We start from the raw sequence: 27275 nt of genomic DNA, 5'->3' as shown, positions 1-27275 counted from the left end.
TTTCAAAACATTTTTAGTTGATCAAATACTTATTATGTGGAGGTTTTCTAAATAACAAGCAAAGTCATTGAAGTATACACCATGTTGATGATTAAGAATTCCAAGTACAATTGGGAATTATTATACAGCAACTGAAATGATTGAGATAATTATCACTTAAGGGAAGTGAAAGTATTTCTTTTAAAATATATCTATAGTTAATGGATCCCTTCTGATAGAATGCCTTCTTGGTGGTTAAACAGAGAAATCTAAAGTTATTTAAGGATTATATTAGAAAACTAATATTTTTTCTTGACATTTTTTTTTCTTCTTTTTCCATGTGCCAGGCCCTGTTCTAGGTGCTAAAGATAGGCAGGACATAGCAGTACTTAGTATAAAATAAAGTCACACTTTCACAGAGCTTACCTTAAGGTAGAAGGGAACAGATCATAAATACATAAAATAATATCAAGCAAAGTAGCATAAGGGGACAAAGTGATGGGCGTGTAGAAAAATGTCATTTTTGGTAGGGTGGTCAAAAGTGTCTTCCAGTGAAGAGACATCTGAGGAGAGATCTGGGTGAAAAGGAGGAAGTGACGTACATATTTGGAAGAGGCACTTTCTAGGCAGAAGAAGAAATCATCTGTTTGGAAAAATGGTCTCTTGTGCTTATGGGACTGTATGAAAGGAGGTGAGTGTGCAGACGGAGTGAAGACGGAGAGTCGCGGAGCTTGGTGGGTGTGCAGGCAGGCCCTGCGGCCGTGCCGAGGCCTTGCGTTTAAATGCGATCGTTGGCACAGCTGCCCAGCGGGTTCAGCGCCGCTCCAGAGTTCAGAACCAGAGGCATGCGCGCGCCGGAAAACCAGTCAGCGGCCTTCTGATACTTCTCATGTTAATGCAAATGGCAACTAAAACGGTATTTCCTTTATTTTTCCAGAGGTGATCATAAAGGGTAGATCACCATTTACTAAGAAGAGTAGAAATGCATGAAATAATTCTTTGAATTAGATGGAATCAAAGAGTATTCTCTACTCTTAAGACCGGATAATTGAGGTGTGGGACATGCACTTCACACTTCTCTAACAAGATTATTAATATTTATGGAATTTTGCAAGGAGAAAGTAAGACACCGTGATACATTGGCATCGAGTACAGTAGGTTCACACTCCGGAAACTATAAAGCTGGTTCAAATTGTCCTTCATATCAACTGCGGGACATTGCTTATGATTCTTGTTTACTCTCCAGGATTCTATTCCCACACAAGGACTTTTGAAGTGGGTGCTAGAATTTCAGTAACACTAAAATTCCATTATGCAATACATTGCCCATCCACATTCACCTATGCCCATGTTTCATTTCTTTTCCCTCACATTTTTCCATCAAAATAGCTCCACTTAATAGGAGGATAGGTGTTACTATAACTTTTTAATAGAGGAGCAATTTAAAATAGCAATGCTAATGGTGTGTTCAACATCACATAAGCTATGCCTGTCGAGAAAGAAATACACTCTTTTTTCCTTTAAGCCTTGTGATTAAGGCCGAGCTCTGACTGAAGTGAAATAGAAGTATCATCCTACCCTTAATGGTCTCTTGTAGACTTGTGATCTAGCATGTATATAGGGAAGGCCTAACTCTTATGTTTTCTCTAACTGGAAAAAGCATGGTAGAATGGGGCAAGAGAAGGATATTGTTCAAATTCCCTTACTTTATTAAACAATGGTTACCTCAGTTGATCAGTGCTATTGAGTTAAATTTCTTCTGTATGTAAATTTACCTTTCCCCTAGAGAGTTTTTACTCCAGGTTTGCCCCCTCTAATTTAATATTATGGCCAAAGACAACAACCCATGACTCTGGTGTAGAGAAACGTTATGGCAATTAAATACTTAACTATTAATTGTGGCATCAAGACACACATTGTATATAGTATCTGGTTTTTGTATTTTCCCCCTGCTTCCCAAAGCATAGCTTCCTTATTGTTTCCTGTCTTAAGCAGGTTCCTTATCCTCCATCAGTGTGGTCTGTTAGAGCAGTGTCTTTGTCTGATGAGACAAAATTATTCAAGAGCAGATGAAGCTGTAATTACAATCAGAGTTCATACTTACAGGAGATGAAATAAAAATTAAAAGTACTAACTTTGTGCCATTTGGATTATCTGGAAATTCTCCCAGTCTGACAGATGACTGTAGGGGCACATGGCTACATTTAAACGTAGAGACAAGAGGCTTCTTGTAAATCAAACAAAATTGTTCCTGACTGGGTTTCGCATGTATTTGCCAATTCTTCAGTTCTTGTGGAATTCTAGGTTTTGATTAAAGATTTAGTTATGAATAATGGACTTTTTTTCCCTTCAAATATGGTTTGATAAAATGAAAAAGTAATACATGGATTGCAATTAAAAAAAAAAGAAAGAGAAAGTAGTCTGTTGTCTATGGGGCAAGGAGAGTGGTACAAGTTTCCAGGTTAAAAAATGTACATGTTTTTGTTTATTTAAAAATATGTTAAACCAAGCGAAAAAGTCCTTCTGCTACACAGGTGGCTCTTCAATTAAGACGCCATTGTGTTCAGCAGTAAGTCAGCGTTCCTGGAAGTGTATTCCTTTTGTTCGGTCCTCTCACTCGGACAGCAGGGTCTCCCACATTTTTCAAACAGAAATAACACAGCCATTAGCTCAGTGACTCTAGGAGCCACCACACTAACCAAACTTTTTGTAAAAGAACACAGCAAAGTCTAATGTAACATTCCTCCCCAGCCCACTTTTTTTCAACTCAGCTTTAATGAGTAAGTGATAGTTTGGTTTGTGGAGAAAGGACGAGGAAATCTAAAATCTTTCCCTTCCTGGCAACGTGGTGTCTTCTAACAGTAAATTATTTCTTGCTCGGTGATGGAAAAGAAAATGTAAGTGGTCATTGGGATGGCAACTTAAAGTGTACAACAGCATTATACAATGATAAAGTGAAGCTCAAACTTAACAATCGATAGTAGTTCTATCAGATTCTTCTTTAAGGATTTTTGTAAATTTCTGTTGCTTAACAAATAAAATATACAACCATAGTGATTGTTTTCCACTGCACCCGGAAAAGAAAGTAACACTTATAGGAGACACCCATTTTTAAATTTTATTCTTCCTATTTTAAATCACATGATTTATTAAAATGAGTATCTGTTGAGAAATCAGATTGCAGTTTCTACTTAAGCACTTCCTGTTTGGACACCTGGGGCAAAATCTTCATCTTTCATAATGTAATTTTCCTCGTCTTTAAAATGCGGAGCATCCTGTCTGCTGCATGAACTCCAAAAGGAATTGTGGAGAGAAAAAAAAATGTGGCAGGACTTGGGGGTGTGTGTGTGAATGAGAGAGAGAGAGAGAGAGAGAGAGAGAACAGCCCACCATACAATTTCTCCACAAGGGATATACTAAAACTAGCAGAGGTTAAATAACTTAAGAAGTATTAATAGATCTCAAAACCAACTTTGTCTCTCTCCAGAATTTTTTAAGTTACTGCTGTTAACTTGAATATGCTTGCCTGACCTGTTCTTCCAACTCTTCTGGGCGATCAGAGGTTCACAAAAGTCGCATATGGGTGACTGGCGTGGTGCTCTCATTTGTCTCTGCACATTATCTACCACAAAATCAGATTGGCTGAACATTTGCCTGTATCTGAAAAGATGAACTGGAAATAAGGTGACTTAAATTTTTAAAAGTACTTCTAAACCGAACCAAAATATATTCCATCTTTAAAGTGAGCAGGATTAGGAGAAGGCAGATTTTAAGTATTCAGTCAAAGCCAGTGCTATGCATAGCTTTTGCAGAAATGGTTATAGGAGAAGAAACTTTGAAAAGGAAACCAGAAATAAGTAGTAGTGCATCTTCGGGGACAGAATAATCCTTACTTTGCTCTATTACACAGTTATCTAATTTAGTTTTTTACTCATTGATTAAAAAAAATCACTGGATATAATCTCAAAATCTTGCAGATTTGTTTCTCATATAGAAAAGTCGATACCCTATGTTGGATTTAAGGTCTAGGCAACTTTCTTTTTAAGCCAAATTAGTGACTGAGGAATTTGTCTTCCCTTCTTTCATTAAGGAAAACAAAGAAGGCTTTGAGAGTTGTAATGTTTTAGAGTTTCTTAATTGACTTGATGGATTGTGCTTAATTGATTTAAGGTCTGTGCTCATAGTTGGGCTACAAAGATTGCCCCGGACACCATGTTTGAGAGCTCAGCGAACAGCAAAACGCTTTGTCTTCAGGGCTAAGTATTTGAATGCAAAGCCAGAGGAGGAGATACTTTTAAAGAAAGGATTAGAGTTAACTTTTCTAGAAATGTCTTTTATAAATGAATCATTATTATTGGAAATGCTTTGTTTTATAGTTAAATGACTGCTGAGAGAATTTTACAACTTAATTCAGACCCAGGGAAAAATAAATTAACTCCATTGGACTTCAAATTAATTTTTCATTATGAAGATTTGTCTTCTTGGCCCCCTTTATCCTACTGTTCTTTAAATACTTTCTTAATGAAGTATTCTACCACCCTCTTCTACTTTTTCTGTAAGACAGTGAGTTAGGCGTTCACAGCTCACTTTTTCTGTATACTCAGTCAGTGCCAAAAACTCAAAGTGGACTGAACTCATTCTGCTTCACACACTTCCTTTCTCCCTTGGCTGCCTAGTAATAGCAGCACTGCCCTTGTAAGTGTTTGTTTAGAGGCAGTGTTGTCCGCCAATCACATTTTCACTAAATCCCCATGTCCAGTCCGCGTTGTTCAATTCTTGATCTCCAATCCAAACTGAGGACATAACCTTTCAGTGCAAACTTGTCTGAGTTTTATTTCCCTCAGAAGAGCAACGGAAGATGTCTTCCCAAGGTGAAGCTCGGATCAGGTCACTACCCTGTTAAAACAAAAACCAAGTCGCTCCCAACAGCTCCGTTTACTTTCTGCCATGTGATGGTCACAAATATTGATAGGCAGTGCGGTGTGCAATCCACTGTATTCTCATGCTTTTGTTATCCAGCCTTCTCCTCACTCGTCTTCCCGCTCACCACAAACTCCCTCACCCTGTACCAAAAAAGTCAGCTCCGGCGGGGTCCCAGGAGTGATGAAGCTGAGGTGGCAGTGGGAGGGCGGTGGTAGAGAGGAGAGTCAGGAGAGTTCTGGGTCCCCGACCCTGGCTTCAATCACAACGGCTTCCTGTTTAGTGGACTTACAGATTGAACTACCACCGACGTTTTTATCCAGACATTTAAAGTTTCACAGATTGATGCCTTTCATTGTTCTGGGAGGCTGGGCTCTTGTTCTATTTAAGCCTTACAGGGGTGTCCAACCTTTTGGCGTCTCTGGACCACACTGGACGAAGAAGAGTTGTCTTGGGCCAAACATTAAATACATTGTAACATGTAATCACAAAAAAAAAATCTCATCATGTTTCAAGTAAATTTACGAGTTTGTGTTGGGTCACATTCATAGCCATCCTGGGCCACATGCGGCCTGCAGGCCACAGGTTGGACATCCCTACAAATTTAACTAATTGGATGAGACCCACTCACATTATGGAGGGCAGCCTGCTTTACTTAAAATTCACACCCTCCAAATGGACACAGAGAAGTAGCCATCCTACATGTTAAGGGGGATATATTCTATGAATAATAACAGTATTTCCCAAAAGAAATTAAACAAGGAGAGTGACATTGATTTACATATTCTGAAATTTTAAAAAAATGTTTAGCTTAGTGGGATCAAGCTGGATTTTCATCTGTTTCTGTATTCAGTCTGTTGTAATATGTTTTGGTTGAAATATGTGAAGAAAACCCAACATCACACAGATACATAGTTGGGAAAAGGGAAAAGCATATTTTAAACATTTAGCCTTTTCAGATAATTGTAATTTTTTTTGAAGTTTGGCAGTGTGGAATCTTAAACTTTATCAATGAACTTTTTGTGCTCTGCTACATTCAAATGGAATCGACATTGAAACGAAAGTAGATTGCTGCCCTTCACAAACAAATATCCCTGGCTTTTCCAAACCAGCTGCCTGGGGCTTTGTTGCGGTGAAGTGCTGGCTTGGGCTGATTCCCTTTCCCTGACATCCCTTCCACTAAGATACTTTTAAAAAAATGTCACATTTCTAAATTAGTAATTTATTCCATATAAAATATCAACCTGAAATATATTTATTATAAAGGTCAATATTTTTTAAATCATCTTAAATGAGAGTAACATTATTACTTTTTCTTTATTCTGCTGGCTCAAGCTGCGTATGACCTCCACCTTGAATGGATCAGCATATGCTTTAAGTATTCTGTGGAACTGTTCCTTTCTTTTGACATTCTTGTACAATTCTTGTTACTTTATGTTCTAATCAACCCAAACTGCCCAAAACTGCAATTACAATTAATCAATTTCATATTGACAGAAACAGAGCAATAATGAGAAACTGCTGATCAGTAATGAATGTGTTTGGGTCACATTTTATAAATAGCTTGCAATAAGAGAAGGCTGGTTGTATTGACTAAAACATAAATAACTTACAATCTATTTTCAATCCTTAACCAGGCAAGAGTACCTCAAAACAAACAGTAGAGTGGCTATATTTCTAGTGAGAAAGCGACTTTTAAATTATTATTGAGAGCGGAATAGGTGTATAGGGAAAATGGATAAAGTCAGCAATAAAACAATGATACTTGCACTCAGATAATTTTAAAAATGTCCTCTAAATCTGGTCTAACTTTAATTTCATATCCAGCAATCAGAACTCATTTATTTACAACATAAATGGTCTTTTTAAATTTTTAACTGGTTAACTTTTATTTACTTCTACTAGTTCTTAAAACCACAAGTTTTAAATCTGCAAATTTTGCTTAATGTACTCTTTTTCCTTCTTACCACATATCAAATCCAATGTAACTCTTAAGTTCCACCCATATGTGATCTCTGTTTATATAACTCATTTACTGTCTACACTGTGCAGTTAATCATCTGTAATGTGCTAGCCCATTCTCTAAACCCTTCAAGTGTGTTTTAATATCCTTAGCAAGACTGGAAGCTTTGTGAGGGCAAAAGCCAGGTCTTAAACTTCATTCACATCAATATAGTTCTCAGGAATATGCTAAATACAAAGAAATACTCAAAATTACCGACTTAATTGAGCGATAGGCCTTGTAGCTAGGAATGTAAACTCAAGGTTCAAAGGGCCCAAATAGGTAACAGAAGCATGTAAAATTAACAAATGAGAGATGTGGCTCAGCGTCAAAGCTGGAAAGATTTTGCAAGTGAATGGGGGCCATGGCTGTAGGAAGTTTGAAAACAGTGGGCATAATTCAGTTCTAACTCCTATATCCTGGCAGAAAACGTAGGCCCAATACTAGCAAATATTCTAGTTGTTTTTTTTCAGAAAAGATCATCAAAATTCTATTCAAATTCCTAATGATAAATATTGGCAATTATTTCAATTTCAACCCACAATAAAAGCAAAAAAATAAACTGTCAATTGCCTCTGTCCATCTCCTACCAGTTGTGAACCTCAGTTTTATGGGAAATTAACCTTAATACAGTGGTACTATTAGGGAGTTTAAGTTCTAGAAGTTTGTATGTCTCTATAGTTGGTAGTTCAACGGATAAATGTGCCAGTTTCCTAGGTGCAACTGCAATGGGATTGAGAGGATCTTCCGCGCAAACCTGGTTTGCGGGCTGGGCGGACTACGCGGTACTTTGCGTATCTGCGGCCGCTTGGCTGGTTTCATAGTCAGGTTAAAAAGCTGGGGTGCCCCGACCAGGGAGACCGGCGGGGCTGGGACTCTTGAGCCTGGTGGGGCCTGGACAGGAGCTTGGTGAAGCTGGAGGCGGTCCCCCTGTTCGAGCGCCTGCACGCTCCTGCCTGAACCGCTAATGGCAGCCGGAAGCATGTGAACTCTGCAAAGAACAGGCAGAAGGAACCCGTGGCGGGGGCCGTCAGAAACGGGGTCACTCAGGAAGCTGGGGGCCAGGATTTAAACTGGCGCGGCAGCCCTAAGGGGCGCCCTGCCTTGCGGTTTGCAAGGGTGCAGAAGGGCCCCGCGGGTCTGCCGGGAGGTCTGACCTGTGAGGAGGTGCCAGGCGGCTTTGGATGAAGGGCTGGGAGTTCAGAACCTGCCCGGCCGAGCCCGGATGACCGGGAGGAGCCAGAGGTGCTGGACTGGGACCGGCAGCGCTGAGCCTAGGACTCCGTGTCGCTAGGAGACGCTGCCTCCCGCGGGCGTGTTCTGAAGCTGTGGCCTGACGTGGCCGAGGGTGGCGGGGCTGTGTGTGCGTGGGCGTTTGAAAGGGCGTGGGAATCAAGGGCATCATTCTCCATCGGTATAACTTTTAAGTGAACAATTCCTTTCCCTTTCACCACATTGTGGCATTGGGAGTCAACGTTCCTTGGCAGCAGGCAGTTGGACCCCCTTCCAACTGTTTCAGAACTGCACAGGCTAGGTTCTGCAACAAAACCCAATCCATCTCCGTACTTAAAATTTTCATATTTTAATGGTACTTTTTAAATTGAAATAGGAGAATTTTTCATAGGATTTTCCCTGAAGAGAAACTAGTTGGAATCAAAATATAGGTAGTTACATTGCTCTCAAGGAGCGAATACAGAACTAAAGAAAGAACTGTATTTTCTAACATAAATTTGGAGAAAATGTTATCTATTAAATGGTCCAGGAAAGTTTGAAAATACAAAAGACATTCTTGCAGCTCCGCACCTGTCCCATTTCCCGAGTTTTACCGCTGTTTCAGCAAAGCTGGGTGACGGGGCTGGTGTAGGATGAGAGGAGACCTTAGAGCTATCGACGTGTTTGTAAAAATAGGGGAATGAAAGAAGACTCTGGTTCCCTGCTTCTAAAATCCTTTCCAGCAACTGATTAAGCAAACTGACACAACAACAAACGATCCCAGCTACTAGAATGAAAAAAATGAGGTAAAATTAACCCACTGTTAAGTGATTCAAGCTTATGTAACACACTGGAGCTATTTAAGAATATAAATTTATGTAAGTATCCTCAAACACTTCTTCCCTTTGGGATTTTTTTTTGCCTAGAAAATATATTTTTAAAAATAACAGTTAAAAGTAGCCTGAAAAAGTTGGTACTGTATCACAAAGAACCCAGTTGAAAGAATTAGGTGGCAAAAAGCATATCTTTCTCTTAATAAATGATACCTTTACTATGATATATGCTGTCTGGTGATGAACTATATTTACTTTAAATGAAATTCTTTGATGCAATATAGCTTTGATTTATTGGGTGGTTTTTTGATTTAGTAGGAGACAGTTTTAAATCAGATGGTGAGGTTGATTTACTGGAGAAGGTATTTGATTTGATAGATGATGTATCTTCTTCAGTATTCAATAAGTAATGATTCAATAGTGGATGTCTGATTTGGTAAGTGAACTATTAGATTTGATTTTGATCTATTTTCTTAGTAAGAGATACATTTATTTTAATAGTTGATGTATCTATTTTAATGTAAAATGTGTCAAATTTATGACTTCATGTTCTTTATTTCTGTACTTGTGATTTATGAATTTTACTCCCAATATATATGTTTCAATTAAAGGTAATATGGAACATTCATTACATTCTACCACAGAGTTACAATATTCATTCCATTCTACCACAGAGTTAAAATATTCCAAACATATCAAAGTTTTTCCTCTTTTCTGATAAAATATTTGAAGTTATTAAAGTTAAAAAATAAATCTCAGCTTAAGAAAATACAATTGTATCTGGCAAAAAACAAGGGATGTATGTGCCTTTGAAATCAAAATTATAAATTTAGGTTGGAAACTGTCACATCTTCCTTTTTCCTTTCTCCTCACAAAAGTGCCTGCTCAAGTTTCTGTTCTGTCGCATCTTCTCTAATAAAGAGCTTGCTGACAACTTTCTTTTTGTTTAGAAATATTGATTAGACTAGCTACAGTCTTTGTTTGGATTTACTTTTAGGTTTTCTTAGCATCATGGCTTGTCTGAACTTCAGGGATTGAAAAATGAATTGCTGTAAACTTCAGACAGAAATTTTACTGGATGTGTTTTTTGATCCTACATTCATTTTTGCTTAAAATATAACTCACTGTGTCTGTGATTAGAAGAGCTACGCATCTTGACCACGTAAGGTGAAATTCAAATATGTGTAGGGTTTGATAAGAAGCAAAATGCCTGACAGATGTCCCCGTAGTGCAGTTCCCTTTAGGTTGATCCTTGTGAACGGGCTACCTAGGTTGAAGTCTAGCTGAAGGTAATAACATCAAGGGAATCAGTCTGCTGCTGCTGCTGCTTTTTAAGATAACCAACAAAATTATTTTAGGAAAACTGAAGAGAATGCATTGTCAGCCTGGACAGTGTCACCCGTGTGAGGGTGAGAACTGGTTCTCGATAGCAGTGGTGGGAGACGTCTTGTTCTTTCTTGTTCCTTTTACGTGTAAAGAATGATCATACAAACAACACATAAATCGGTATATAGCGTGTCTGTTACATCTCTATTTCATTGCAGGAAGTGGCAATTAAAAAAAATGTCAACAGAAGCTCTTTCGGGGGACAATGACGAAGAAAAAAGTTAAGAAACACTGCTCTAAGGATTAAAAACGCATTTACTTTTATTTTTTTTATTTTTTTTATTTTTTTACTATTTATTTATTTATTTATTTATTTTTTTTTTTAATTAATTTATTTACTTTTTAAATACATTTGTCTCTGCCTTCCCCCCACCTCTTTCCCTTGCCCCCTCCCACCTTCCCTCCCTCAGCTCTTCCCCTTTGGTTTTGTCCATGAGTCCTTGCTATATGTTCCTTGACTTTCCCCTTCCCTTCCCTTTCCCTGCCCCCCCTTCCCTCTTGTCTCTGTTGATTTCTTTTCCTTTCAGTGTTGCTGGTCATATTTTCCTTGCTTCTTTGCATTGTTGGTTAGGTTCCACTTATAGGTGAGATCATATGGTATTTGTCTTTCGCCCCCTGGCTTATTTCGCTTAGCATGATGCTCTCCAGTTCCATCCATGCTGTCGCAAAGTTTAGTACTTCTTTTTTTCTTTCTGCTGCGTAGTATTCCATTGTGTATATGTACCATAATTTTTTGATCCAGTCATCTACTGATGGGCATTTAGGTTGCTTCCAACACTTGGCTCTTGTAAATTGTGCTGCTATGAACATTGGGGTGCATAAAAACGCATTTACTTTTAAACAGTCCGTGATTCAGTATATGTTCAAATATTAGATTATGCCGTATAACCTGGGTGAGCGTTGAGACTATCAAGTGGATTGTTAATACTAAGGACAGGAAAAATCTCATGCAGCTTCCATATTTGTTTATGGCCTTTCTGTGCCATTGGAAGGTGAGCTGAAACCTAATGGAATCTAAAAGGAAGTGACATGCTGCTTTCTGATCGCTTAGGCAACCCAAGCCTAGAGCAAGGGGAACGGCCTACAGAAGCCTCGTTAGGAATGGCAAAGGGGAGTGCTATCCACGTGCTAACCTGTGTTTAGGGTGACATGTCATTAACATCGAGGATTCACCTTCATGAAGCCAGTTCAGGCCAGCGCTTAGAGGAAGTGTCTTTATCTCTTAAGAAACATTCTGTATTTTCTTCTCAAAATATGAAACATTAAAAAAAAACACACAATGCATTTTATTTTCAGGACAAACAAGGTATCTTTTCAGAAGGAAACAAAATAAAACATTCTTCCCATTTAGTAAACAGAGTAGAAGACACATGAAGGGCTGGCGTTCTGCCGGACATCCCGCTGGGCTCATGCAAATAGCCCTTCATTGCTGCCCTAACCTTACCCAATAGCAGTCCCTGTTTGGCGGAAGAGGACACAGAAGCTTGGAGAGCTGGAGGACAGGCTGCGTGACTATTTCTCAGGGATAACATAGATAGTTTTACTATAGCAGGAGGCAAGTTGTCATAAAAGATGTCATTCTTTTGTTACATTTTTGATTGAAAATGCAGCCTTTGGTTATGGTGCTATGCAGACAGACACTCTTGCCCACAATCCTACAGTTAATTCCATGTTCCTCACCCCTCTTTTTAAACTACAATGCTTACAACCATTATGTAACTCTGTCCTTTCTCATTCCTCATGATAGTGTCCCATCTCAAACAGAAATGGTAAGAACAGAGGAATAAGAATAGTGATGAACACTGGCATTATCTTCAAGTCACCGCTCTACATGCTCGCTCATTTAATTCTCCCTGGTACACTACAGAATAGCCTGTGAAGAAAATGCTGTCATTATGTACTGTTGGACTACCGACTCCATTTATGGAGGAGGGCGCTGAAGCACAGAGTACTTAATGGCTTCTTAAGCAGTAGTGGCTGAGAACCCCACAGCTAGGAAGCGAAGAAACGGAGTAAGAATCCAAGCAGCCCGGCTCTGCGCCATCACCAGAGAGTCAGACAGGAGAGCAGATATGGTGGAGATGAGACACAATACGCGGCCACATTTCTTCAGATGCACCTTAGCCAGTTCTCTCCATCCTAATTCTTTGTGTGGACCATCCCCGGAGATGACTTTTAACAAGCTTCCGGGCCACATGTCTCCAGCATCTCCCTTCATCCTCCTAGACATCTTTTCCTTTACCAAGTAGCTTGCAAGCCATATTAGTGTGTTGCTTGTGCTCTATCGTTTTTCTTCCACTCTGCTCCTCTCCCCATTCTGCTAATCCCACAGGCAGGTAAAAGCCCTGAGTGGCACAGAACAAAATGAGAACCAGCCTCAGGAGGCTAGAGAAGGAAAGGGGTTGGACATTTACACATTTATACTTGCAGTGTTTCATTGGGGTCATCTGAGCATAACCAGTACCCCATGAAATACAGAAAAAACAGTCAACATGCACAGTTATCCTGAACAGTGTTCAGTGTGCTCTAGGCATCGCCTAACCCTCATTCCAAAGCCTCTGCACTGACAGTGGCCCAGTCCTCGGAGAGGTCGTCGGTCAATCTTAAGCCTACCCAGAGCTCACTCTCCTCAAAAGCCTGCCTCAGGTCCGGTCTCCATCAGAAAACCTTCAGTGGTTGACCTTGTAGTTCTGCTTCTCTGAACCCCTTCTGCACTGGGAACCTAACACAACTGAATTTTCCATGGACTTCTAGCTTGTGTTTGTTTGTTTTTTTTTCCATTTTACAAAGGTTATTTCTCAGGAAAAGATCATGTTCTAAAATATAAGTTAATTTCACAAATGAAGATGGAAAGTGAAAAAATGTATTAGGTCTTTAGGCAAGATGTATTGGAGCTAAATGTCTCCTCACTATTCTTAGTGGATGAAAAAAGATATGTTTGAAAAGCAAAACGGGTAGGATCATTAAAACAAGTAAAGCTGGAACTCAGACCAAATTACATGCCGACTTGCTATGGTTTCGACGTCCTTTCTGCATTTACTGTTTAATAGTATGACAATTTATCCAGTTTCAGTAGTAGGATTGAAATTTGTACCCCTGAAATGCAGCCACTAATGTGGCCTAGAGGTGGAAGGAATTTTGAATTGTCAGATAGTACATGGATCATTAACCATTTTCAGGAAGAAAGGCCCCGAAAATGGATTTTGACGTAAGTAAAGTCGAGAACATGATTCATGAGCTTGTTCTAAAGACTCTCGCTGGGTTATTTAAAGTAACCAGATGGAATATATTTTACCAGTACATTTTTCTAAGCAAAGTCATATTTCTCGAAGGGCAGTGATGGTAAAAGGTTGCAGAGAGCAAAATTCCAGTTTTACATTACAGTAAATTACTAAGACACGGGACATTTATACAATTTAAAATTATTTAAAAGAAGACTGTTACAGGGCTAATCCATGTCCTTCTTAAATTCATATGTTGAAACTATAGCCCTCAGCACCTCAGAATGTGACCATCTTTGGAGACAGGGCCTTAAAGGGGTAATGAAACTAAAATGAGAGCATCAGTGTGGGCCCTGATGCACTGTGACTGGTGTCCCATAAGGAGGAGATCAGGGCAGAGAGGGCCACACCAGGGGCTTCTGTCTGCCAGGGGTGGCCCTGTGGGGCGGCAGGGGGAGGGCAGCCACCTGCAAGCCAAGGAGAGAGGCCCCAGAGGAAACCAACCCTGCCAACACCTGGTTTTGCTTTTGTAGCAGGCCTAGCCAACTAACAGAATGACCTAGAAAAAAAGAATTCTACTGCAAGCTTCTTCTAAATCTGAATTTTCTAAGTACCATTCTAAGTGCTAACATCCTATGATTTTATATTTAAGTGACACAGTGATCTAACTGTCCCACGAAAAGTCACATTTTGGAATTCTAAGCCCCCAGATGGTGGCATTAGAAGGTGCGGCCTGTGGGGGGTGATTAGGTCGTGAGGGTGATTAGGTCGTGAGGGTGGAGCCCTCCTGAGTTGGGTTAGTGCCCTTATAAAGAGGTCTCAGAGACATCATTGCCTCTTTCCAACTGCGAGGACACAGCTGTCTGTGAGTCAGAAAATGGGCTTCCACTGGATGCCGAGACTCTTGGCCTCTTGATCTTAGATTTCTCAGCCTCCAGACCTATAAGAAACAGGCTTCTGCAATTTAAAAGACACCCAGTCTATAGTATTTGGGAATACTCGTTATAGCAGCCTGAACAGACTAAGACGAGTGATAAAACAAGTGTGTTTTTTTTTCTTTTGTACAGCCAATTAAAGAGTGAATTACATATCTCTCTTCAATTTTCAAATATTTACCTTGAAATCAATGAAAAATGTGCAATTTAAATAATTTCTTACCCATGTGTATATCCTCACCATAATAGAAAGGATAGAGATGTAATGACGCTATGAAGTTGGGAAATATTATATGTCAATATGAAATTTTAACTTTTCTGGACAAAGAATAGTTTATTTCTATCTGGAAGTTGATCCCTGGGTTAGGAGTACAAGAGATAGATTTGCCATCATTTTACGAAGATATGTCCGTCTTCCTGGGCCTCTTAATTCATGAGTTTATCAAAGAACTATTAAACGTAGCTCTAATATTCTAAAATAAAATACACAAGAAAGTACAATTAGAATTTTTTTTCAAAATTCTTTAGCCGGTTTGGAGATATTATTATACTTATGATAATTATACAATAATAGTAGCTAACATTTATTAGGAACTTCATATGTACCATGAATAGTAAGTAGGTAATATTATTCCCCTTGTATATATGGCATAATTGGGCAGAAAGAAATAACTTGCCCATCATGTCAACTTGTAAGCTAGGATTTAACCGTAAATTATCAAAGTGAATTTATTTATATCAACTGATTTTATTGACTAAAAAAATAGTCTTATTTAAAGTTTTAGAAATCAATTGAAATGGTTTATTTTCACACAGACTAGATATACTGGGAGTCAGACTCATCCCTTGCAACTTTAGAAAGAGGTTGTAAAATCCAGATCTAGTCAGCCTATAAGGCTGAGAAAAGCACATAAGGAATGTTCCCTTTGTAAATTATGAGAAATAATATATTTAGCATTTGCCTTTTCATGTGCTCTTTTTTCCTATTCCTATTCAATTCAAATAATTCTTTTTATATTCTTTAGCTCAAAAGTAAACATTTTTATCCCTTCCTCAGCTCATAGACATTATTAGGTCCCAAGTTTGTAGAAATTGCTTATATTTTATGCACATTTAATTAGTTTCTCTATTTCTTGCCTTAAAATTCACAACTCTGTTTCCTGACTGCTTTCCCTGAGATTCATGGCCAGTATTTCCATGTCTGTGAGAGTCTACTCATGTAGCAATATTTCCTTCTGTGTTTTTCAGACTACCCATATTATCTATCACTTTTTTAAAAAAGAACATTTTCAATGAGCTTAAGTGTTGATGATCCTCTCTCCCAGCTTCATTCAGGGAACTTGTTTCAAATTACTCAGATTCTGCCGTTCACTGCAAGTTATGACATGCCTATTTACTGAGATTTGCAACTGTGAAAGGTATACACAAGTTGCTTAAAGGATAGTAAGTAAATGTCTAGTAAAATGTATCATTCTCTGCCTGAAATTATGATTTGGATATAGTTTTCTAGAATAATATGACTACTTTGAGTGTTCATTCATTAGTACATGATTTTTTTAATCTTTTATACTTTTTCATTTCTTAAAAAATGGCATACTCTTAACCCAAAGTGACCTTCTGAACTTTTGGGACTGGTCATTGCATCATTAATGTGCCTTTTATTTATCAGTTTTTTTAAGTGCCCTATCTCGACAATTACTCTGGGTATATAAAAAAATTGACCACTGTCTTCAAAACACTTACAGTTAAACAGAAGATATATTAATATGGAGGTTGCTTTCTACCCTTTAAAATCAGAAAATTATTCATTACAAAAACCATTCAATAATTCTGACCAAATAAATTTCTGCTATTTTAAAGCAGATGTGTTCTTCATGGATAGAGGGATTTTAGTGTTATTAGCATAATTGGAAGCACAGTTGACTTAAGCACTGGTTTACAATGATTTGTCCTGCATCAGTCGACCTTCTGAAGGAAAGGATTTGTTACTATTATTGAGCTAATGCTGTCAGTCATGATGAAAAAACCAACATCTCACGTAAGCTACCAAAACAAAGCCATCTCAACTCCGTATGAGCCAACGCCTGCCCCCTTTCTTTACTCTTTTTCATTTATTTAACAAATAGTTTTTGAGGCTGACCTACTATGTGCTAGTTAGAAAAGTTTAAGTTGAGTCCATTATGTCAATGAACAAAAGAAGCCAAGATGTCTGTGCTCCTGGAGCTTCCCTTCTAACAAGGAGAGACAGATAACAAAAAATAAACGTGATGCACGCAGTATGTCAGAGGTGAAAGGGCTACCAAAAGATTTTAAAAATAGAGGAGACATAAAGCCTATTACTTTAAGAAATAGAGTGGAATAACAAGAGGGAAGGGTATGGGGAATCTGGCAGTTTGCAAATTGAAATAGGATGATCATCGTTGGCCCCAGTAAAATCGCGTTGGAGTGGAAAGTGAAGAAGGCAGCTGTGGCTCTTTTGGGGAAGAGCCAGTGAAAAGACTATGGAGGGAAGTAGCCCAACCGTTTGAGGAAGCACGGGGGCCACACTGGCGAGAGTGAAGTGAGCCCAGGTGAGAGAGGGAGGCAGTTGATTCAGAGGGGAGGGCAGGCTTGCCCTAGGGAGAGCGCGTGAGCCTTCGAGGCCATTGTGAGAACTGGGACTATGAATCAGGCTGAAACGGGGGAGCCGTTGCACAGTGTTCAGTGAAGGCACGAATGATCTTACATTTTACATTCTCGTTCTTGTGTGGGAAAACACACCCGGGGGGCGACAGGGGAGTAACATGACACTGAAGAGGAGGTGACTGTCGTAATCCTGGTGAGGGATGACAATGGCTTTTACCAGGGTGTTAACATGCGAAGTGCGAAGATACTGAAAAGTGGTCAGAATTCGGGACGCGCGCACACACACACACACACACTCACTGCCTTTTGTCTTCTTCATTTTACTATGAGAAATTAAATATAAAGTTGAATAGTAAAATGAACATTAATTAATCAGCACCTATATCTAGCAATGTTTACTATTTTGTCATAGTTATCTTTGGGAACTCTGTAATATCACTTAATATCTACGGTTTGGTTTTTTTTGTCCAAATGATGTAAATTATTCTAAAAATTATCCTATACCATATGTGGTATATGTGTGTATGTATGCAATTCCAAGTTAGGACCCAATCTAAGTTCATGAATTCTATTTAAGTGTTAAATCTTTTAATTTAGAACAGTTTATTTTGTTTGTCATTATATTACTTTAAAAATTCAGAAAACTTGTCTTGTAGAAAATTCCAGACATTAAACATTCCTGGTGGCTAATACTGGTGTTACTTAACTTTTTCAATATTCTCTGTAAATTGAAAGTTAAATTGAGTTCTTTAATTAGATTCAGGTTAAATGTTGTTGACAAGGAGACTTTACGGGCACAGCTGTGAACAGGATAATGTAACATATCTAGCAGTACAGGATGCTGTAGTATCCAAATATTAGAGATGCTCTAACGTTGTGCGGTCTGAGGTCACTTGAAATATTTCTTTATTCTGTATTTTTATTTCATCGATTTGATGTACAGTTAGAGTATTTTATTTCCATCGTTAAGGTTTCTTTTTTCTTTTCATATTTTTGAATGTTGTAAACAGTTTCATGGTTCAAAAGTCAAACTATGCTAATAAATATACTTAGAGAAGTGTTGCTTCCATCCTTATCTGCTCTATTCTGTTCTCTTCCACCCCCGTAGGCCAGAGGTTGAGAAAATCTGTCAAGGGCCAGAGAATAAATACTTTATCTACTCCAGGCCATATGATCTCTTAGACAACAGCTCAGCTCTGCTGCTCGCATGAGAAAGTGGCCATCAGCAATGTGTAAATAGCTGAGTGTTACTGTAACAGGTGGTGGCCGACTGTATTTGGCCCATGGGCCACAGTGTGCTGACCCCTGCCATAGAAAATTAGTTTTTTTTTAAATCAGCTTCTGCCTTATTCTTTTTTCATTACTTATTACATCCTTTTTTTCTTTCCTTCAACAAAAATAGTATAGTATATACACTATTTTTCACTTTGTAAATTTTATCTAAATAATGCAGACACACATACACACACAATATACATACATGACATCTTCCTTTTTTTTTAAGAAAACTACATAGTACTTTATGATGTGGATGTATCACAATTTATTCAACAATCTTTTCTTGAGAATTTGAATTGTTTTCAATATTTTACTGTTGCAAATAGCAACTGAATAACGTTAGTATACGGTAGAGTTATACACATAGTACCAGTAATCCTAGAAGTAGAAATATTGGGCCAGAAGGAAAGGTATTGGTAGTTCCGCTCCGTGTTGCGGAACTCCTCCTCACGTAGGCACGCCACTTCTCATTCCCAATGCCGCACAGGCGAGCCCGCCGCTTTTTCCACAGTCTCGAACAGATTGTGCTGTCAAGCTCTTGAACTTTTGCCAACATGATATATGAGAAATAGTATCTCAGTTTAGATTTAATTTTCATCTCTCTTATTATGAATGAAATTGAACACCTTTTCCTACACTGAAGGGCTATTAGCTATTCTATTTTTATGAACTATCTGTTCTCTTTGTTCTTTTATTTATTGGGTTTCAGGATGTATTTTTAAATGAGAGCCAACTGGGCTCCCTAACAAATTGAATGTGGCGTGTGAAAAATCAGATAAATAAAGTGTACTTCTAAGGTCTTTATGTTCAGCAGCTGGGAAGATGAAGCCGCCTTGATGTGGGGTAGGGGATGGTGCGACCAGAAGAGAGTCAAGTTGTGTACCACGGCCAGGGACTGAGGTTTCGGGGCTGGGCCTCGTTGAATTAGAACTATTAGACATCCAAATGTGGAAATGGACTGGCATTTGGACATATAAGCCTGGATGGATAAAGAGATCTGTTCCACAGACAGGAAGCTAGGAGTCACTGTGGGAGAGGCGCTGTTCGGTGCCACGGCACCGATGAGGACAGCAAGTGAGGAGTGTGGGTAGAAAAGAGAGGAAAAGCAAAGTTTGAGCCTTGAATCCTTGACATGAAAGGTTAGAGAGAAGAGGAAGCTCCCGCAAACATCATTGAGGCAGAGGAAAACAAGGAGACTATATTTGTGCCCGGGAGCCAAGTAGAGAACTTGAATCAAAGAGATGTGAGTGACCAAGGCTAGTAATAAGTCCAGGAAAATGAGGATATAGAATTTAGCATTGAGTCGAATGTTCTGTTCTCTTGGCTCTCACTCTGAAGCCTCAATTCAGAGCCTTCTTCCTCTGCTGGCAATTTTGCTTGGCTGGTTCTTTGTTACCTTTAAAATTTGTTTGCACAGTGAAACCTGTCCTAGACTCCCAAAGGAGCATGTGCTTTTGTCATTGGCTCTCTCTGATCCTGGGATCCTCCTCTAGAGAACTTACTAGTGTGTCGTAAAGCACTGTATCTTTTTCTTACAATACAACATAAGCTCCCTGAGGGCAGGATTTCTCTCTTCTTTGTAGCTAGAAAATACTCAAGACATATTCATTGGATATGCCTTTCTACCTCTGTCCTTTGTATGCCATTTGCACACACGTACGTTTTTAATGTGCTTACTCTTATTTTTATTCATTTAGTACTTTCAAGACCTATTTTATATAAATTAAAATCATGGATACCAGATGTTTTAATTATGGTAATATGATGCCATTTTAGGATAAATTGTCAACAGGAAATGATGACAGCTACAGAACACAGATGGAAAAATGATGGTTTTGTAAATAAAAAAGGTGTCAAGAAATAAGGCCTCATTTTAAGCATACATATGCATGTTTTTTTAGAACAACCCATATCAATCTCTCTGAAAGAAAATTAAAAATGTTCCATACTCTAAAGTGACTGTGCATGAAAGATCAAATAAATGGACTTTGAAAACCAGGCCTCTCACTTGGCTAACGCTTCGCCCTTTTTGTAAATGTGATGGTAACGGCGGTGTGGTCATCCAGGTGTGAAAATCTGACTCTAAGTGATCAGATTTTGTAAATTAAACTTTTAATTTAAAAGTAACATTGAAAAAAATCACATAATCCTGAAAGTCCTTGTTTTGACTGTGGTGGGGTAATGTTGATGGAGGGCTGGGGGAGAGTGAGGGAGAGGAATGAATGGTAACGGGTGATAGAAGGTAGTGAAATGCCAGGAGGCTTCAGAGAGTGGAAATGGTAACACTGACATGGGTGAGAAAGAGTGGGACTTACGTAATCTAGACGTTTGTTCAGGAAAGACAGGGCTGGACTTATTGACATGGGACCTGTACAGTTGTACAGGACCCCACACTTCAAGGCGCCCCCACTTGATTGAGGCTCTGCTACTTCCACCTTGAAATCCTTAAGACAACCTGAACAAGAGACCTATGTTTTCCTTTGGCATGGGGCGTCATTAATTATGTGGTCAGTCTTGAGGACAGATAATTATGGGAAGGACCACTGTAAGAGAATTGAGAATATAACACAAACAAAGGATTGCTAGGGGGGGCTGTGCATTCGGTTTTATTAAAATTAAGGTTTCTAGACAGCCCAGAGTGCTTTTCAAAAGGAAAGAAAAACTATTAGACGCAAACTCCCAACAACACAGCACAACTCATTTCCCTTCACTGACATCTGTCACCTGTCCTTCCAGGTGCAAGCTCATTAGCTCTAAAATAATAGGAAGTTTGTGCAACTGCAATTTATAACATCTACATCTATCTGTCTGTATGAATTTTAATTACTAGGTTTTGATTTATACAGCTTGATCAAGGCTGTGATGCTAATATCTTAAAGACTCAGGAGTCGTTTCATCAGGAGATAGTTATGCAAATGAAATCAAATGACAGAGGAAGAGAAAGAGAGAGGGAAAAGGAACATGAACAAAGCCCTAGTAACCTGTACTGATTTCTTGCTGCAGCTTTCGTCTTTCGTATCCTACCTGAACAACCTTGTGACTTTTTGGATCTTCAAGGCAATACCTTTGATGTCCTCAACCAGGCTTCTAAAAGTTTTCATTAGTAATCTTGCACAGTTAGAATTCCTATCCTGTAGTTTATATCCACGTTCAAATTATGGTCAACTACTCAATCTCTTGCGCACAAATGTGGGACAGCGGGGAAACAATAAGGAGACGGGACACGCCATCCTTCCATAGAACAGAACAGATACCACTTATTTTAATAAGAATTGACCATATGGTTACGTCAGGGTCATTGTCCTATTGTAGCTCGTCTTACAATTTAAATGATTTCAGGTAGTCTGTGCTGACTTCACGTACGTATTAGTACATAGTACATTTGGACAGATAATTATTCACACAGTGGCATGACAGAAACCTAGCCCGTTTCTTGTCAAAAAAACAATCATGTATAGTCAACTCATCTTTGACAAGGGAGCAAAGGCAACTCTATGGAGAATGGATAGGCTTTTCAACAAATGATACTGGAACGACGTGCAGAATAAAAGGAATGTAGACGCTGACCTTGCAGGGTAGGGACTTGCCTTATAGGCTCAGAAAAACTAAGATTTGGACAATGGCTCCTCTGAGAGCGATGTATAAATACAGACAGCTCCTTTGTCACTTAAAAAAGGAAATAACCACTTAGAGTCAGGAACATTTAAAACCCACAGGACAGGTCCTTGTCTTCGTAACGGCAGACCTTCAGAAAACTATTCGTCATCAGAAGGTTCCTTGGAGGATACGATCTTAATCAGACCAAAGAGAACAAATTTGGAAGTTTCAAGTGTTGGGAAGGAAGGCCCTCCATCCCCCACTTTCCACGGGGAATGACCCTTCTGAGGGACTTCTGTGCTGCAGGCCCACGAGCTAAGGGGGCCCCCATCACTGAATGGCTGTGTTTGCTCTGCAGCGGCTTCGCCCCACATTTCCGGATCTCTCTACACTCCTTTTCAGTAACACCCTGTTCATTTCGGTGGGTGACTGACCTTCAGTCAGGAAGGAGAAACCCGACAAAGAAAGCTTTTGTGTGTCTAGGCTCTTACAGATTCTGTGCTGATAGGGGTGCATTTTACGTACATGTACCTCTATCTGACTGCACAGGTTCCAGTCCTGCCTCTGTGTCTCCCCACCTTTTGACCTTAGACAGTTTTCTTAACCTTCTAAGCCATTGTTTCCTTGTCCTTAAATGATGATAGTAGCAATTCTAATTTATATTAGCTTTTATAAAAATGGAATGGTGCTCTGTGAATAGAGCACATAGCTCAGTTTCTGACAGTAGTTCAACCCTCAATAAATATTATATTTTTATTATTGAAGAGGAAGCTTATTTCCAGTTTTGAGGGATGCCTTCCTTCCTCCCGACTCCCCAAGTAAAAGACCAAATATATGAGTACACTCCTTTGCAGGAATTACTGCTCAGGCCACCATTCTTCGTTTCTTTAGAATCAGCATCTAGGCTTTAGATGCCGGGGAATTGCCTTTGAAGTCCCTGTGGTTAGTCAGGGATCAAACCCAGCTTCAGAGTACAATACTTTGATTCATATGCTACCAAATATGAATTAATCAGTGCACCAAAATGCCCCTGGCACAGTGAATAAGTGCATAACTTAGACACCATGCTGAAATAATAAGATGGGTAAGAGGATCCAGTCAAAAAGAACTTTGATACGGGAAGATGAGTATGGGGATGAAACCAAGGGGAAATAGAAATGAGCGTTGACCAGTGTCTGAACCTTTGCATTATGCTATGCCTGAAAGTATGGGCTTTTCACTTAGATGAACCAACTTTTTTTTCCCCTTAAATCAATTTGGGTTGGATTTTCTATTGCTTACAAACTAAAGCTTCTTAACTGATACAGCATACAGTGCAAGGATTTTTTTTTAAGATCCAAATGAGGTAACATATAGCAACCTTGTAAAAATGGAATGAAATCTATAACACTGTGGCACTTCTGCTGTGCATTTTTTGTGCCATCCTAATTTTAAAGTATCGTCCTTTACAACCCAGATATCGTTAAAGAGGAAGTGATGTGATATTACTGTTTCTCACAGAGCAGTTGCTGGGCTACTGCTTTCCCACCTTGTCAAGAGGCCACAGAGCTGAAACAAAGCCAGGAGCCTCTAGGTTGCTCCCCGCAACTCTGCCGTGAGAAAGCTGTTTCCAAAATGGAAGAAGAGGTGAAGAGGCTGGACTGCATGGCAGCAAAGTTCCTGGGGCTGAGAACGTTGCAGCTGTGTCCCCAGTACCGCTGGTCTACTTGTGAATTTCAGACGCCATGAAATAACAGGGAGATGAACTGTACATGCGGCCGGGGAAGTGAGAGCCACTCTCTAGCAAAAGCTCCACTGGCTGTGCAGAATTGTATTTTTACAAGTTGTTTTTTTCCCAACATCTGATTCCAATCCCTATGGGAAAGGACCAAGATGTTTCTATCTACATAAACAAACCTCAACTAATACTTTATTGATATTATATCACTCACAAAAATTGTATCTTAGTTCTGACTAAATCTATATGGAGATTTCAAATAATCGCTAACAACACTTGTAAATATTTATTTAAGAAATAACACTATAACAAAGATGTGAAAAATATATATGTACATGGTACTTCTAGTCTCTCAAAAATGAGTATTAAATGTTTTTCTGTTATTAAATGTGAAACTTTAAATAATCTGGAATACTTTTTTAACCTATGATTTTACTTCCATTTGTGTAGAAAGCAGAAATATGTAAAGAGACCATTGTGAATCTAAGTGTATAATACAATTCCATGGCTCATTTTGGGCTCAGGGTAATGGGTTTAATGTAGCACAGCCTTTCCCTAAAATACCTACTGAAATTATATATATATATATATATATATACATATATATATATATATACACACACACACACATACAGACATACACACATACACACACGTATATATCTATAATCTCATCATATGTATATAATCATTTCTATAAATAACTTTTAACAGTTAAATAAGCTATTTTTGTCCAGTTTTACTCCTATTCAATATTTTTCATTTTACTACTGAAGGTTGACCTACAAATGTCCCCGGTGGCTGTAGCACATCCAAGTCAAAGTGGCCTCCAAGGGTGGTTAGACCAGGAGTCAGTAAAGGTGTAGTTAATGCTTAAAACTAAAAATGTTCCCAATGGCTGCTTAGTAGGGCTGATAGAAGAATGAAAGAGAAACCGCTATCTCACTTTTTCCTTTTCTAGTTCTCTTTCCTCCCCTTGTCTTCCTTTGCCACCATGGCCCATGCTAAATGTGGCCTTTGGGAGGTGCCATATATTGTGCCTCAGATTCCAGCCTTAACCCCACTTTTTCCTGTTAAAGTCTAGCTGTCCCTGTTTCCTTCTCGAAGAACCTTGCAAGAAAACATGTATGATAGCATCTTTAATTAATTAGCTCACACAATTGCGCATATGGTTTAGGATTTCGTTTGCGTTTTTCCTATTTGAAAAATTGACTCCTGGGAATATTGGCCTTTTACAGGGAGGAGTCTTTGGAGACTTGATGATAATACCATAGATGAGACCAGGGCTGGTAGCAATGTATGAGCCTGAGAGAGAGACGTACTATGGAAGCTTCCAGGGGAGGAATTGCTTCTATTATTCCTCAAATTGCCCCAGATTGGCAGCCTCCCTTCTGTTCACATGTGTGATAAACCCCCATTCAAAACAGCTAACCTTTTCTGATGGTGTCATTCCGTGTCTCCATAGTGTAAAAAAAGAAGGAGAAGGAAAAGAAAAGAAGGAAATAGAAGGTGAAAAGATGAGTAACATCTTTGCCTTCACAGGAACTCATGGCTTGGACACAGGGTCACTGAGATTTCAAACCTAGCATATGAGTAACAGAACAAGACAGACAAAATACAAAATGGACATGACAAATTTGATTTATTCTAGGCAAAGATTTACTAACTGAGGAATAGCTATTGTTTTATGAAATTATAAATGCTACCATCACCTGCTGGGGAAAATAAGCAATCTTTCATTCACTTTGATTTTCCATGTCTAAATTTAAACTGGAAAAATACTTTCCATTGATGTGCATTTAAAGGTTAAATCCTATAAACAGAGTACAAATAAGCACTAAAAAATGGAGTTTCATTTAGTAAGTGCTGCTAGATTTCTTCCTTGTCATTCCAGTAGAAGTGATTCATTGCTTGGTGGTGAGTCAAGACATTTGATCATTCTCAGATTATTTTTTGATTAATTATTTTATTTTTATTATTTTCTTGCCTCATGCAAGTCCAAGCTCATTTAAATTAGATCAGTGTCTTAACTGGTCATACAATTTTCCTCTTTTAGGTACCTTCCCTACATTAGGTGCTTGCCCTTGGAAAAATTTTTACATATCCCTCAAGGAAATGGGAAGAGGGAGGGTCTTGTTAAAAAGGTTAGTGGATAAATATTTGAAGAGACATGTAATCTAACTACATACATGTATGTAGTTAATAGGCCTCTAAGGTTTATAGAACTTTAATAGGCGTTACAGTTCTCTGGGGATCTGTTTGACCGCTATTATCAATTTGTGGTGGCTAATTTTCTTTATCAAAGAAATGGAATATTTGCTGGCTTATGCAAAATATGCTTAAACTTTCATTGTTGACATTTTCACTGGTGGAAAAACTAATGTAATTGTTAGGATTATCCTTGGGTATATTGAATGGAAGTTCCTAAAATGACAAAGATTTTCTTTAAAGGTTCAAAACTTTTAGAAGCACTTCTTATATGAAATGTTCATTGAGGGTAATCACAATTAATAATAACATAAATAAAAATATATATGAAATTGAGCAAAGAAGCTCAAATAAAATATTTTGGTTTAGGTATTTATAGAAGTATCAACAATAAAAACTTCTTAAGTCAATATCTTTTAACTATGACATATACTTGTTCTGCACACTAGGCTTTAAGGTAAACATATGTTCCTTTCTGACATGGAGTTAGATGGGGTTGGTGAAATACATTGTATTAGTTGTGATTTTTATGATCAAACGATAGAAACCGAAGAAACTAGTGTAGAAGCGGCAAGTGCAATTTGTTGGCCGATACAGTCCAGGGGAAGGTTGACCAGTCGCCTGAAGAGGAACTGCAGGTGTACTGATGGTGCCAGGTACACCTGGGGCCAGGATACCAGGTGCCATCATTGGCATCCGAGGCTTTTATCTCAGCTCCCTCTCACTACAGACCAGCTTTGTCCAGAGATCAATGCTGAAAAAGAAACCGCTCCAGATAGTTTCAACAGAAAGATATTTATTACGTTTATTAAGTAGCTCATGGGTTACAGGAGAGACTGAAAAAATAAACAACACAGAGAAGTGCCACCTCCGTCCTGACTGAGATGTTTCCCAGAAACTGGAAGCCTTCACCACAGCTACCGTGTGCAGAACCTTCTCCCCTGTGCCACTCAGCGCCAGTAAAACCTGCGCCTCATACAACGACTCTTTCCCTAGAAATTCAAATCTGCATTGATGTCTCATTCAAATACACTTGACTAGCAGAGTCCAAAGCCTACCCAGAACCCTATCTAAAAGGAAGTGAACAACAGGTAGTGTTAGCCCTTTAGCTTCAGCAGAATAAGAAACTCCAGGAGGTTTGAATGGACAAAGGATATTGAGCAATCCACAATACACATTATAGTCATGAAATATGCCTGAGATGTCCTGCATTTATAGTTTAGAGATTCAACTACTGGAAAAGGACTGACTCAATGCTCTTGCGAGTTTTAAAATTCCCAGGGAAAGACCTGAGAATCGACCTCTTCTTCCATTGAATGAGCGCTACACCAATCAACTCTTTTCAGTGGAAAGGGTCACGCT

The sequence above is a fragment of the Pteronotus mesoamericanus genome, unplaced genomic scaffold, assembly GCF_021234165.1.
Source record: "Pteronotus mesoamericanus isolate MK-2021 breed Mesoamerican mustached bat unplaced genomic scaffold, CSHL_Meso_final contig_2, whole genome shotgun sequence".
Taxonomy (NCBI): Eukaryota; Metazoa; Chordata; class Mammalia; order Chiroptera; family Mormoopidae; genus Pteronotus; species Pteronotus mesoamericanus.
The sequence above is the reverse complement of the archived record's forward strand: the minus strand, read 5'-3'. Positions refer to the sequence as shown.